The sequence below is a fragment of the Dasypus novemcinctus genome, chromosome 13, assembly GCF_030445035.2.
Source record: "Dasypus novemcinctus isolate mDasNov1 chromosome 13, mDasNov1.1.hap2, whole genome shotgun sequence".
Taxonomy (NCBI): Eukaryota; Metazoa; Chordata; class Mammalia; order Cingulata; family Dasypodidae; genus Dasypus; species Dasypus novemcinctus.
In genome coordinates this window covers 100,034,985-100,049,400 of record NC_080685.1, presented here as the reverse complement: position 1 = coordinate 100,049,400, position 14,416 = coordinate 100,034,985, and the positions used below count along the sequence as shown (strand labels likewise).

At 43.5% G+C, this 14,416-nt stretch overlaps 1 long non-coding RNA gene across 1 annotated transcript in view; it reads left to right on the top strand.

Moving 5' to 3' along the window:
* LOC105747345 (uncharacterized) overlaps window positions 1-14,416 on the top strand; it is a 185,092-nt gene that overhangs the window by 60,143 nt on the left and 110,533 nt on the right. Inside the window, exon 2 of the long non-coding RNA XR_009180240.2 lies at window positions 11,154-11,343. This is a non-coding gene — a long non-coding RNA (uncharacterized lncRNA). The remainder of the gene's footprint in view (window positions 1-11,153; window positions 11,344-14,416) is intronic.

Here is a 14,416-nt window from a genome sequence, read left to right as displayed (position 1 = left end):
TCAGGAGCGGAGCCTGTCACTTGTCATCTGTTCTTCTAGTGTAACCAACTTTTCTTCCATGGGCCATTTGGTGTGACTCTGAATGATGGCTCTGGCTAAATGACACCGTCCTGATGGTGGGGTAAACAGAAGTGATGCTGGAACAGGCGCCTTGGAGCCAGCTTGCCTTTTCAGAGAGCCACGGAGATGGCCTGGGATTGCGAAGAACGGGAGGCACGGTGGGGCGGAAGTTTTGCAAATGACGCTTGAACCTCAACTGTGGAGAGTGAGGATTAAATCACCTGAGCCACTGAGGCACAAACTGGGCTCTTGATCAAAGGACAGCTCTGTACGCACTCACTTCTATTAGATTCTGTGGGAGACCTGGAGCGTTCGTGAAACCCCAGGATCACTCAGCTCATTCCTCTCATTTTATGCCTCAGGGGATGGAGGTGTGGGAAGGGCAAAGGCTTGTCTTAGATCCTATGGCTGGGTGCTGACAGAACAGAACTGAGAACCCTATTTCCCACTTCCTGCTTAGCTGCCCCTTCTACTTTGTGGTGCATATATGTCCATACCTATTTCCTCTCTTCTTGGGTACCATTGTTTTAGTAACAGCTGTTTTTTTTCCTGAGGGCAAAACACCCTCTGCTACCGTTTTAAATGTGCATGCCAACTGTAAAACTTAATTAAAAATATTAAAATGGGGACTAATGCACCGAGAGGCAGTGTAGGGTGGTGGTTAGGAGAGCAGGTTCTGGGCTCAAATTCTAGTTCTTACACTTAGCTCTCATCTTGGGCAAATTACTCTCCATCATGATTCATCTTGTTGGGGCTAGAAATAGTACCAGCTCTAAGGGTTGATGTGATGAATAATTAAAATAAGACACATAAAACAGTACAGACTGGCACATAGTACGGGCTCAGTACATTTGGACTATCATCATTTGTGTTTGTGAACATATATGGTATCTGTGGATGGGAATGGTAGGAGAGGAGTACTTTAGAGGTGTGGCTATGCAGAAGACGTTCCTGTTTCACTTTACCTGTAACGTATTTCCAGATGCCAGGCATGCTGCAAAGACCTTTGGGTTCCAGAAGCATCTGCCAGTCAGAGCTTAGGCAACCCTGAAACGGGAAAACTTTTGTCCCTCTATTAATACGATATGCTGTTCTTCATATATTTTTGCCCTTTATAGCATCCCCTTTCTCCTCATATAAGATTTGATAAGGGTTAAAGGAGATGGTTTATTTAAAGTGCAGATAAATGCATCACCCCTATCTGGCATCTGTTAGCTGCTCAGTAAACATGAGTGACTATTACTATTATACAGTCTGTGGTAGGGTTGTGTGAGAGGGAACAGAACAAAGGATAATCAATTTCACAAACAACTTTTGGTTCACCTGTTTGGCTGTCCTATTAATGGCCCAGCATCCTCACAGCCCAGCTGGTGGGAATAGGTGGTGTTCTTTCCATTGTACAGATGGAGTAACCGAGAGACTGGAGTAACCGAGAGACTCCAGGGTGACTTCATCAACAGGAGGTGACCTAAGAAGTCAGGGCCAAAACCAGGTCTGGAGTACAGACTTCCTGGCCCCTGACCCAAGCTCCCTTCTGCCATGAGGCTGGGAAACTGGAGGCACCAGGGCTCTCTCAGCTGCCCTTGGAAGTTTATCATCTATCTCCTGAATGTTGACCAAAAACACACTAATTCCTGAGGAGACCTTACAGGATGTCCTGTGGAGATTTTTCCTCCTTTTTTTTGTCGGTGTTTTGTTGGCAGATTATAATTCAGTGGACTTCATTGGTAGGAAGTCTGATAAAATATTCTCATCTCAGTTGCAAACAATTTCTCCATCTGCTCCTTGGCTGAGGGGATCAGACTCGACCACCCTTACGAGAGGGGAGAGTCATCCCGGCGAGGAAGGTGTGGGAACAGTAGGGCTTTGTGCCTGGGGCTACGTCTACCTGATCTGCTCTCTGATGGAGCTGATTAGTCAGTGCTTGTTAAGCACCTGGATTTTCTTCACAAAATGTCTGTTGCCTATTGTTCAGTGTCTTGTAGACACAGCCCTAAACATGCAGTGCCTAAGTCTGAAAGAAACAGCAAAATTGGGATGTGGCTAGAAGAGGGCTGTGGGCATAGGTGGGATATGGGAGGAAAAGATTGGAGGATATCTGAATGAGATCAGAAAAGCTGAATCGAGGGAAGTGATGCAGCTTGCAAAAAGACAGTGAAGGAAGTCAATGCAATTCATGTACATGGACGTTTATGTTGCCTACTACGTGTAAAGAAATGTGCTGGGTGAATAGGAAAATGAAAAAGACATGACCCTAGACTTGAATTGGTGAGGGAAACATCCCTTCATTCAACAAATCCTCGTGAATGCCTACTTTGTGCCAGGAACGTTGCCGGAAGCTGGAGATACGTGGTGAACAAGAAAGGCATGGAACCTATCTCCTTAGAACGTACAGCCTAGTGGAAGAGGGCAACCAGACAGAGGTGACCACTATTTGGGATGAATTCCATGAAGGGAAGAAGGAGGGTATTGTGACTAGAGAATATCAGGGTAAGTGGGCCAGGGTGGGTGATGCTATTTCAGATCAGAGAAGACCTCTCTTGAGAGGTGACTTTGAGCTAGGTATATGAAGAGCTGGGAAGAACATTACAGGCAAAGGATCTTCAAATGCAAGCATCAGAAGAGAGCAGTCTTGGCACGTTCTAGAAACTACCTGAAGACCATATAGTTGGAGTGTTGTGGGGGCAAAACAGGAATGTAGATGGGAGATAATGGTGATTGGGTTAGGGTGGGCAGTGAGATAGTGATATGTGGATAAATTCAAGACTTGGGGTTAGGGGAAATGTAAGGTCAATGAGCTTAGCTGATGGATTGGATATAGGGGTCCAATAGCACCTGGGCTCTGGATTAAGAACTCGGTGTATGGTGCTACCACTTATGCCAGGCAGACCAAGAAGGGAATATCCTTGCAAGAGTTAGGAATAAGTAATTCCATTTGAAGGCTGCAAAATTTGAAGGGAATGTCCAAGAGGAGATGCTAAGTATGTGTGGTTGGATATGTTGGTCCAGAGGTCAAGAGAAGGTCTGGGTTGAAGATCTGTAAATTATTAATGTAGAAAAACATAATAAAGAGACAAATGAAGTGCTACGTGTGTTTACAGAATGACACTATTAATTTTGACTAGGGAGATATAGATATATGACTTTAGGGACATGCCAAATTCAAGACCATAAGCAAAAGAGCAAAGATACTTAGAAGAGGAACTATATAAATGCCTTCCATTGTATGATGAAAAGAGAAGATTGATGGGTAGAGACGTCAGAAAGATTGTATTTCTGAATCCTTCTCCAGAGTTTAACTGGGAGAAAGGAATAGGGTCAGGTCTGTTCCATCATTAAGGAAATGACTAGACAAGCCACAGACTGAGAAAAATATTGGCAATTCATATATGTGAAAGAGGACTTATATCTATAATATATAAAAAGTTCCTACAAATTAACAATAAAATGACAAAACTAATAAAATGGGCAAAAAAACTTGAACAGACACTTCATGGAAGGGTATGTTCAGTTTTCAACAAGCAACTGAAAAGTCATTAGTCACTAGGTAAATGCAAATTAAAGCCATAGTGAGAACATTTCACATACAATGACTAAAATAAAAAAGATTGTCAATTTCAAAAGTGAGTATATTGAGCAACCAAATTTTTTATATATTGTTAGTAGGAATGTAAAATGGGACGGCCACTTTGGAGAACTATTTGGTAGTTTCCTAAAAAGTTGAAAATTTTTGTACTGTACAACCCGATTATACCAAATCCAGGCATTTACCAATCCCTCCCAAATGAAAACATATGTATACAGAAAGACTTATATACAAAAATGATTATAGCAGTTTTAGTGGTAATAGCCAAAGCCTGGAAACAGCCTACATTTCCTTGGATGAGAATAGATGAACAAATGGTGGTCTAGTCATATAATGGAGTATCATTCAGCACTGGAAAGGAATAAATTGCTGATCAATACAACATGTCAAAAACACTGAGGGAAAGTAGCCAGACACAGAAGTGTACATGCTGGATGATTCCATTTACATGGAATTCTAGAACAGGAAAAATGAATTTATCATGAGAGATATCAGAAAGCAATTGCCTAGCAAGGGATATAAGGAAATTTTCTGGGGTGATGGGAATAATTTGTATCATGTTTAAGTGGTGGTTATGTAGGTATAGATAGTTAAGATGTATTCTATTGTATGCAATTTATACCTTATTTGAAAAGCATAACCTGGACAGTCTATCCCCAGAGCCTATACTCTTAAAGTACTTCCAACTTTTAGGGGAACAAAACTATCAGAGGTGAATAAATGATGAAAATTTATTTAAATGAAAGGGATGATTTATTGAAGCAGCATCAGATAACTTGCTCTCTGAGCAGTGGACATGGATTTGGCCCGTAGCTTCTTAGGTTGATATGTACTCACGTGGGCGTGTTGATATGTTGTTGTATTACAGACCTGAAATTGTTTTGGTGGATGTCATTCCAGTCAACCTACTTTGTGTAGCACCTGCTCTATGCCAGGCCTGGGTGTGCTGTGTTTCTAAAGCTGCCCATTGGCTCCCCAATAGCCAGACTGTTTGGCTTTTATTTCTCTGATTTCTCCATAGTATGCATTTGCTGTTCTTCTGTCTCCCAGGATGATGGCTGGCACAGAGGGTCCTGAATAAATATTGGTTGAATGAATGAATGATGACATGAATTAGTGAATATCTACTATGTGACTTTAATCTGGATGAACATAAGAATTTAAAATTTAATTTTTAAAATAAATATTACCACATAGTTTTCGTTGATAAAAAAGCAAGATAATAATTTTAAAAACCCTCATCTGTTCTCTTCAATCTCTGTAAATAAAAGAGCAGAATAAGTAAAGAAAATCCAGAAAATAAAATTAGTGGTTTCAATTCTGTCCCTTTTACTTACGATAAAAAGGCCAAACTGCTGACAATGGTCTAGTTGCTAGGCTTTGGATCATTAAAAAATATTTGGCAAAAACATAGCCTTGGCCATACTATGACTAAAAAATAGCTATTGGAAATCCTGAAGTTGAAAAGAATATCAGTTTTTAATGAAAATTTTAAAAGTATGAGCCAGCAATGAGATAACCTACTTTGATAAGAATGACAGCAACAGTTGATATTTCTGGAGAAAAACACTAACCAAAACAAGAACAACAACAAAAAATTCTTTCCAATCTCAAGAGGCAATGGAGATGAAATTTAGCTGCAGATGCCAATAGACAGAGCCTCCGGAAGATATGTTTAATGGGATCTTTTATCAAAGTTTACTAACTGTCTATTCTTTATACATGGCATACAAAGTGGCAAAATAAAGCCTTTAATGATTTTGAAACTAGAATATATTTATAGAAATAAAATCAGCATTAACCTAGTCAAATTCTTTGTCCTATGAATACTTATTAATACTGTGAATTAGGTAGTGATAAAAGAAAAGAAAGTCTAACTAAATCACCGTGTTGAAAACTAGAATGCAATTGATCATTTATGAGTCACCAAAACTGACTTAAAAAGAAAAGCTGTTCTAATTGCACATTTGATTTTAGGCAGTATATAAAAACTGTTTGAATATTTGGAAACCTATATTTAAGTTAAATTTTTGTTTTTTCTGATTCTAAAATTTAAAAGCCTAGGTAATACATGCTTTTTAAAATTTTAAAGTAAAATTTATAATTAGTTTATTGGAGGTTAGATAAAGAAGATGGGGGATGCATTTTATTTATCTTCCTAGGAAATTTATGATTTCCTGCAAGAATCCATAGTCTAAAGTAGAAAGCAAGTATTGTAGTCTAGGGAATATAAACAGAACAGATGGCTGAGGCAGTAGGCATCATAGGTTGGGAGTGTGGTAAGAGAGGATGTTGGGAGAATTGGGTGACTACGTAACCAAATTGTGCAAGATGGGGGTCCAGATTCTGTCCTGGCAGAGTATCTCTTTGACAAGCACAGTCTGGGAACTTTCATTTGTACCATTCCTTCAAATAAAATAATTTGGCACCAAAAAAAAAAAAAACAAAAACAAAAAAAGAGAGAACAAATTTTAGGGTCTTATACTATTGAACAAGCATTGAACCACAAATTTTGTTTTGAATTTCATGATGACCAAATCAGAAAGGGAAACATAATTTATCAACATGATTTATAGCCGAATTTATATGACCTTAATCAAAGACTGTCCTAATAAAACATTTTTTAAAATTTATTTTATTTATTTTTTATTTTATTTTTGTCTTTATTTATTTTTTTTATGTTATATTAAAAAAATATGAGGTCCCCATATACCCCACACCCCTCTCATCCCACTCCTCTCCCCATAACAACAACCTCCTCCATCATCATGAGACATTCATTGCATTTGGTGAATACATCTCTGAGCACCGCTGCACCTCATGATCAGTGGTCCACATCATAGCCCACACTCTCCCAAGTCCACCCAGTGGGCCATGGGAGGACATACAATGTCCAGTAACTGTCCCTGCAGCACCACCCAGGACAACTCCAAGTCCTGAAAACGCCCCCACATCACATCTTTTCCTCCCACTCCCTACCCCCAGCAGCCACCATGGCCACTTTCTCCACACCAATGTCACGTTTTCTTCGACTACTAATCATAATAGTTCATGAATAGAATATCAGTAAGTCCACTCTAATCCATACTCTATTCCTCCATCCTGTGGACCTTGGATTGGTTGTGTCCACTCCACATCTATATCAAGAGGGGGCTTAGATTCCACATGGATGCTGGATGCAATTCTCCTGCTTTCAGTTGTAGGCACTCTTGGCCCCCTGGTGTGGTGGTTGACCTTCTTCACCTCCATGTTAGCTGAGTGGGGTAAGTCCAATAAACCAAAGTGTAGGAGTTGCAAGTCTGTTGAGGCTCAGGGCCTGGAAGTCATCTTAGGGCTAAAAGGCAGGCATATTTGTGTGTATTGATTTTAGGGACCTGAATGACCAGTAACACTGTAATAAATGCTATAGAGAATTTTGTTGTGCAGTTTCTTCTTTAATGTCAATTTGGAAGACAAGGAGACTAAGAAAGAACATAGCTCTCTGAGGATCTTACTCAAGGTTAAAGCCTAGACCTCTAATTGAGGATGGATCGCTTGCACTGCAAACCATCTGCTCCATCCCCCAAAACATGCTTTAGGTGTCAGTTGAGCTATAAAGATTTGAGGGTTATCTTCGTTGACAAGGAAGAGCCTTCTGTGAGGCTATGGTGTGGTGATGGCTAGAGAAGTGTCGGTCAGCTTTAAACTTCAACTTAGAAAAGGAGAATGTCGGCAAACTTTAGTGAAGTTTGAGAAGCCAAACCAGGCAGAGATACAGTAAATGTGGAAGGGTGGGAAATGGCCGGTGATTGCCATGACGATGGACCCTTCCTCTCCCTGAACTTCAATGTCCGTAGAGGGCATGGTGGCCTTGGGCTTGGGAGTCCAAAGACTTGGCCTCATCTTTTGCTTACCAGGTGCAAGGAACTCTCCTAACATCTCTCTGTGTCAGAGTTCTCAGTCTCCTATGATACTGGGGAGGGAGAACTTGCTCCCCCCTCCTTATGTTTTTATCCTCGAGGTGTGGGGCATTCTAGACTCTCTTTACTCACTTGCTCCAGGCGAGGTAGAGTGACTTATCTGATCCATACATTTAGGAAAAACAATCTGGACATGTATGACTCATCTATCCCCTTTCCTTCTGGGAGCGAGTCCTCTGCACAGAGCAGGAGAGTTCTTCCCCCTCTACTCCGTGAATCTTTCCCCTTCTCCTTTTGACAGTCAACCTGCCTAATCCTGGGGCTCTCATTAAGCAGTGTCCTTCCAACTGGCTTTTTTTTTTTTTGTAATAAAGATTGTGTTCTGGACTCTTTCTCCTGCCTTATGCTTGATTTAATAATTTGTTTTCATTGTGGGTGAAGAGGAGTGCCATTTACTGGCCCCCTCCAGGACCCTAATGAGACCCTGACAGGACTGACTATTCAGTCTTCCCTGTCTCACACCATGCACTGAGTTTTGTTTTTTTAAAGATTTATTTATTTATCCTCCCCCCCCTGCCAGCCCCTGCTGCCTGGGCTCGCTGTCTGCTCTCTGTGTCCATTCTCTGTGCATTCTTCTGTGTCTGCTTGTGTTCTCGTCTTCTCTTTAGGAGGCACTGGGAACTGATCCTGGGACCTTTCACCATTGGAGAGGGGTTCTCAATTGCTTGAGCCACCGTAGCTCGTGGTTTGTTGTGTCTCTCACTGTCTCTCCTCTGTGTCTCTTTTTTGTTGCATCATCTTTTGATGCCAGCTCTCTGCATGGGCCAGCTCTGCACACAGGACAACTTGCTTTTACCAGGAGGCCCTGGGAACTGAACCCAGGAACCTCCATAAGGTAAATGGGAGCCCAATTGCTTGAGCCGCCTCTGCTTCCTGCATTGAGGTTTAAACCAGGTGATGGTTTAAACAGATGTGCTGTGGAGCTGTTGAACTTATTTATCACTATGCTGGCCGTGTTCCCAAGATCCCTTTATTCTAGAGGTATAATTGAGGATGTGGATACAATACCATAATAAGAAAATAATCTCTGACAGTACAAAATCAGAAGTGGAGTCTCAGATGTTTTCCCACCCCATCCTTACATTCTGGGCCCAGGGGCCTGCAGATACCTGACAAGTGCTCTTCATCATTAGCCATCTTCTGGGGCACCTGCAGGGAGCCCTCTTCATTCTGGCTGCAGATGTGGCTCTTTTCCTCCTGACTATCCTCAGGATTCTTTCTGACATCACCATCGTGCCAAAGTGGAGAGAACCATGCTGTGGTTGCAGACCATCACCAAACGTCCTTGGGCTCTTAGTTCCCGAGGGCCACGTGGTGGAAAATATGGGACCTCTAGAAGTGGGCACCAACCTGAGAGCCATCACGAGTAGCCCAGTGCTCCAGGTCCCGTGGGACGCACGGGCAGATGTGGCTCCTTTCCTACTGACTTTCCTCGGGTCCCATGGGATGCATGGGCAGGGGACAGAGGACAGCGAGGTGGGCTCCACCGAGGCCAGCCTTGATGTTGAGAGCAAGGCTGACACAGACACTGTTTCTGGAACCGTGGTTTCCCAGCGTGGTTTCATGTGCCTTCTCCATCTGCTCCAGAAGCATTATTCTGGGCACCTTGACAGGAGGAATCCAAATGAAAAGGGAGAACAGAAAAGTGCATTTCTTTTTTTATCATCTCTGGATTCCTACGGCTCAGGGATGTGAAATGAAAACCACTCATCTTATGACCTTCCAGGCCTACTGCAGGAAGAAGAGAGGGAAAAAACACTATTAAAACAAATCAAAAGACACCATCTTGTTTCTTTTCTGTCCTTGTTAGCACTTTATTTAATAAAAGGGAAGAAAAAAAGAGGTCTGGTATTTAAACCAACCTGTTGACTGGCAGTTGCTTTCATTTGATGCACACTTCATTTGCATGAATAAAAAATAGCTGTGCAAGTGTTGTCACTTAACAGTAATATAACAAACATTACGGGGCCTTCCTCAATAGCATCTTTGTCATAGGGTGACTGTATCTTGTTTTCCATCACCAAATGCTATTTAAAATGTTCCCCAAAGCTATGGAGGTTGACAGAGTATAAAGATTCCTTCACTTCAGAGGATACTGAGCCAACCACATACTGTAAAGTGTACCGGATCCCCAGGTGAAGAGGAAATAGATGAATTAGGTGTCTAGTCAGTCAAGGACAAGGGGAAGGGCCAGTGTCAGCTACTGGAGGCAGAGACCTGGGGTAGCAGGGGGAAGAAGACTGGCCCCTCTTCTGCTCCTGAGGAGGTAGCCTACCCCTTCCCTACGGAGGGGCACAGGACCTTCCTGGATCTCATCTGATAATGTGCGTAGGGGATCTGCCTGGGACGGCTCCACTCTCCTCAAAATGACCTCTAAGGGGAGAGGATGTAGCTCAGTGGTTCAGCACCTGCTTCCCATATATGAGGTCCTGGGTTCAATCCCTGGTACCGCCTGAAAACAAACAAACAAAACAACAACAACAAAAATGACCACTAAGTCATTAGACCAACTCCAGATTTAATTAGAGTGTTAAGACATGGGTAGGCAGTCATAAGAGGGAGGGGTTTGCGGTGGCAATATTTTGTCTTGCTCTAGCTTCCGGGCAGTTTGAGACCTATGTGTTTTGGGTTTTGCCATGTTTGCATTCTAAATCCTTTTCCCCTTTCTTAACATAACTTTCTTAATTCTGTTGTTACACAGGTACAAATGCTAATAATGCCATAAAGCATTACTCCTCCTGGGGCATTTATATCTTTTAAAATTTTAACTTTTTAAATTAAAATTTTATTGAGGTACATCATTCATACATGAACATCCATAAACAATAGGTGTATAGTAAAAAGTTTTGACTTACAAAACAAACATGCATATCATCGTATTGGATTCCCAAACATCTTCCCACCACCACCAACTTGCATTGTTGTGAAACATTTGTTGCAAACTATGAAAGAGCACCATCAAAATATCACTACTAATTGTAGCCCATATCTCACATTCAGTGTCTTTTCCCCCAACCCTCCCAGTTATTAACACCCTGTATTAGTATTATGCATTTGTTATAGTTCATGAGAGAATGTCCTCATATCTGTCCTGTTAACCACAGTCCATCGTCTGCCACTGGATTCCCTGTGTTATACAGAGGGCCATTTGTATCTTAAGAGGGATGAAAGCCTTGGTTTTTCTCTGAGAGTAAATCTTCAGCAATCAGTGGGTGGAGAAGGGTTTGGGGTAGGGGAGAAAGGTCCACTTAGAAACTGCTGAAGTCCACCCCACACAGATAGGCATTTTCTAGCTTTCTACGCCCAGGAATCTATGATGACAGTGAGGGAAGTGGCTGGAGTTCAAGTTGGATTTGTAATATTGGCTAGGGTATGAGTTTGGCTGCATGTAACAGAAGACCAAAATAACAGTGGCTTAACCAAGATGGAAGTTCTCTTCTCTCTCAAGTACGTCTGGAGGAAGGTGCTCCGGTGCTCCCATAGCAGCTTTGCTCCGTGTGTCTTTCCAGGGGACTCAGCTCATTCTAATTTTTGTTCTATCTTCCCAGGGAATTGCCCACATCTGCTTGATCCAAGATGGTTCACCATGTCCACACTGCAAGCAGCAGGGAGGAAGGCAAGGATGGGACACGTGCCTCTCTCCCCTTTCAGGATGTGACTCCAAGTTGTATGCATGACTTCCACTTAAATCCAGCTGACCAGACTTTACTCAGGTGGTCACACCTCGATGCAAGGAAGGTTAGAAACTATCCTTTCCAATCTCTAACTTCCCATGTTCTGAAACCCAATGTTTTCAGACATTGTCAAATGTTTCTTGGTTGGGGATGGGGCACAGAACTGCCCCTGGTTGAGACTTACTGCTCTAAAGGATGAGTAGGAAGGTGGATTGCCAGGTGTGGTTCCTGGACCTTCAGCAGCAGCATCCTCTGGCCATTTGTTAGGCGGATTCCAGAGCTCCACCCCAGATGGGCTGAATCAGAAACTAGGAAAGGGGCTTAGAAGGCTGTGCTTAAATACGCTTTCCAGGTGATTCTGAATATTCTGATTCTAAACTTGGAGCTCACTGAGCAGCTTGTTTCAAAATATTAAATGTTGCAGGGGAGCTATTTATTTAATGTGATGTAAATCTGGAGAAGAGCGGCTAACCCAATCTTTAGAGGTGAGAGGAAGGATTTCAAAAAAAGATGGAAATAATAACTGGGTCTGGTAGAATGTATAGACAGTAACCGGAAGAAGGAGCGGAAGAAGAAGGATAAGAAGCATTGAATAAGTTTGCGTGGAGGCCTGCAGGAGCATGATAAGCCTAGTGCAGTGTTGCCAGAGAGTCAAGTCCTGAGTCAGAAAGTCGCAGGGGTTGGGGGGGCAGGTAGGAACCTGTCGTGGACAGCCTGGCGGGCTGTGCTGGACAATTGTTGTTTTAAGCTGCTCAGCGTTGGAACTCCCCCTCTCGCCCACCCCCCACCCAGTGTGTGGACACTTCACTTGGGTATGAGCCTTGATGGGAGGAAGGGCTCTCCTTGCACTGTAAAAGTTGAGCTTTGGGGTGCTGTTTCCCCCTGCTCTATGGCAGTGAGGGTACGGGCATATCCCCTAGGCCTGCCCCACAGATGCCCCCTCCCAGGCTCTGATTTGGGAGCTAAGATGCAGAGACAGGATGTTCAAGACGGTGGCTGTGGAGACGGTGAGGGCAGGCTCCGCTGTCTGCGTGGGTACGTGCCAGCTGCGGGGTTCTGTCCAGCACTGGCAGAGGCACCCTCACTGTGCTTCCTCAGGCACGGCTTTTTCTGTGGCCCTGGCTGCTCAGGCTCCTTTGGTTCCTGCCCATTTTCTTATTTGGTTCTTCTGCCTTTCTGGTGATTCTATGAATTACCTTTCAATAAATTCCTTCTCTTTAAATAGCCACAGCTCATCATTAATCAGAGATGGTTTCTGTTGCTTGCCACTCGGAGTCCCGGATGTTACACGTGGGAAGTAAAGAGCTTCTGCAGAAGGGATTCTAACCCCTTACTGTGCAATCACAACACTAATCATTTACTGAGCATGTTCTGTGCCAGTGATATTATGTAGATTACCTCTTTTAAACCCCAGAACAGCTCTCGAGTTGGTATCATTATTATCATCCTCATTTTATACATGGGAAAGCTGAGTTTTGAACCCAGGGAATCTGTCTCTGGAGACTGTTCCCCTAACAACCACGACAGACTCCAGTTCAAATCCTAAGTTCCTTCAAATCCTATGTAAGTTATTAAACCTCTGACATACTTCACGAAGCTTTCCTTGTATACCTGGTGAACTCTCCCTTTTTTGTTATTTTCCAAAGAAGTGTGCTCTCTGCCCACACTTTCAGGGACTTGTTCTCATGTCACCCTAGGATAGTTTCATGTCTCTCTGATAGCTTCCTTCCTTGACCATATCATAAGCTCCTCGAGGGTTCACATCCTGCTACTCACTAGCAGGTAATGTCAGGCCAAGCACTTTGAGAGTTTAAGTCTGACCTTACAGTGTCGCTTGGGCCTGGGGTCGTCTTCAAAATGCTGTGTTTGACGACCAGTTGGCAGAGGCCTGGGGCAGTCACAACCATCTATGGATGTGACTATCTGGAATCCTGCCCCAGTGCAGAAGAGTAAACATTAGCTCCGGTTGTAGAAAAATGGTGGTGGCGAGAATTCTTTGTAAGTTGTATAGCATGGTGAAAACTCCAGGCTTCTGTGTCTCTTTTAGCTGCCACAAAGTCTGGTATATATACATTATTATGAATTCAGTAGGTACTTAATACATCTCTGAATTAATGGATGAATGAGTGGATTAGCAACACAGTTCATGTCCCCAACTTAACACAGGTGAATGTCAAAAGCAGTAATTCCCTGTTTTGGGGGAACAATGATACCTTTGGGTCATATCTTTGAGTAGTTGGTGATGAGGGGGTCATGGAATCCTCTCAATATACTTGACTTTGATTTATGTACTTGAACACCAAGTGTTAGGTCATACTGCACCCTCAGAAATGGAGCCTGGGGCCTTCAATTGAACTAAGGAGGCAGGTGAGGCCAGTCCAATCTCAGCTTTCCTGGGCCACCTGGCTCAGGTGAAGGTCTAGGTCTCCTGCTACGTGTAGCCCCAGGAGTGGCCCGTCTGTCTAAGGGCCCTCCCTGCGTGGCAGTTCATCTCCAAGGAAAGCAGCAGCTCCCTGGAGCTTCCGGAGGACGGGCCTTGCATTGCCCAGAGCCCACCTACCTGCCTAGTGCTCAGAGCCTGTGGCTGCACCTTCTTTGCACCCTTCTGTTCCTTCTTCCCTTGCTATCATGCTGACAGCTGCAGGAACACATGGAGGTTGCTTGGCAGCTGCGAGGCACAGATGCTGGGTTCTGTAATGCACTTTCCCCCCCCTCTGCTGCTGCTTCCGAGTGTTGCTCTGGCTGCCTGGATGTCTTCATTACTGCCTGTGGGAGGGGTGTGCTATGAGGTGCTAGTGGGGTGTGAAACCTTGGGGATTGGAGCTGCTGAGCAGGCAGGATGGCTCAGTCCTTAAGACGGTCTCTGCCTTTTCTGCACTCAAGTGCCAGTTTTTAACAGGTCTGTATGCCCGAGAAGGATTTTAATCTGGTCCAGAGGAAAATAATACTGGGGTGTCTTTTTCTCTCCAGCCTTGAAGCCCCTGGCTCCTTCCAGGCCCTCACTATTTCCTGGTCGGTTTCCTGCAGCTGTTTCCTAGTTTAACTGCCCTCCTTTACCTCCAACTTGCTCCTTTTCTTCTACCTCCCATGATGCTACCAGCATGATTTTCCTATAACAAAATTGGATGCTGTCTCTT